Source organism: Belonocnema kinseyi, chromosome 4 (assembly GCF_010883055.1).
Source record: "Belonocnema kinseyi isolate 2016_QV_RU_SX_M_011 chromosome 4, B_treatae_v1, whole genome shotgun sequence".
NCBI lineage: Eukaryota > Metazoa > Arthropoda > Insecta > Hymenoptera > Cynipidae > Belonocnema > Belonocnema kinseyi.
This window is the reverse complement of record NC_046660.1, coordinates 6,161,015-6,162,432: the sequence shown is the minus strand read 5'-3', so window position 1 is coordinate 6,162,432 and position 1,418 is coordinate 6,161,015.

Sequence of the window (1,418 nt, the reverse complement as noted above, 5' to 3'; positions counted from 1 at the left end):
AATTGTGAATTCTCTCTTGTTAAAGCTCCTTCGGCTTCAAACAACACATTCTCATCACGCATCTCGTGCTTCGCACTCAAGTTTATCCCTGAAATTTTATGCGATTCCCATAAATGTATCTTATTAAAATTCGTAGCTTGCATTGGTATTAAAGCAGATGAAGTTTCATTGTCTCGTTGAAAAAAAATGCGCCTTCTTTTGAAAAAATTTTGTTATTAAACGTTTTATTGCAACTTTTGTTGTTTTTCCATAAACTTAATTTTCTCATTTCCAATATTGGTGGAGTGGTTGGTGTATGGGCGCACAATACTTCCGCCGAAAATAAGCAACTTAGCTGACCCGAAGAATTACAGGCCAATCACTTGTCTGAACACACTGTATAAGATATTCACAGCTATCCTCTGTGATAGGATTGTTCGGGAAATTAAACCTGTATAGCAAGAAATGTATGAACAATACGGCTCAGAGAAAGGCGTAGCAGGATGTCGGGAGAATCTGCTCATCGATAGATGTGTCTGCAAAGATGCAGCATACTACCAGCGTGACCTTGACCAGCGTGGATTAACTACCGGAAAGCTTTCGATTCGACCTCCCATAGACTTATTATCTGTCTTTTGGAAAGCTTAAAGGTTTATCCGCAAATCGTGAGGTGCATAGAGAGATTGATGCCGCTTTGGAAAGCCAGATTTACCATCTCATCTAGAAAAAATCGTGTGACAACTAACAAGGTCACCTTTCAGAGAGTTGTCTTTCAGGGCGACGCCATGAGTCCACTGCTTTATTGTCTCACATTATTGCCACTATCTCTAGCGCTTCGCTATTCTGACGGGTACTTTTGCGAAAAATCTGCAGATCGAAATTACAAGGTTACTCATGTATTTTACATGGACGATCTTAAGATCTATGCTAAAAACAAAGAACAACTGCATCTAGCTCTAGGGATTGTCGGATAATATACTAAAGAAATAGGGATGGAATTTGAATCAGAGAAATGCGCCAAGGTTTATTTGAAGCGAGGAAAACTTAATGGCATCCCTAAAGACCCCGAGCTCGTCAATAGAAATGCTATAAAATACGTTTGCGCTGAAGAGACTTATACATACCTGTGTGTGCCACAGAGCCGCATTCAAAATTTGACATCTATAAAGGATACTCTTCGGAACAGATAAAAAGGTCTCAACCGGCAGATTTGATCTTTCGAACTGTCGGCGAGGAACAAAGTATCTGCAACGAACATGCTTTCTGTCCGGGTAGTACCCTATTCATTTTGAATCGCTCTACATATCTGCATCTACTCTACATCTCACTCCGTCAACGTGGTCGCGAAATATTGAATCTTGAATATCTTCACAACAGGATTATTCTGGGTACAGCACATAGAGTCGCAAACGGAAGAGACCCTGTTCTTAAAATTGTGA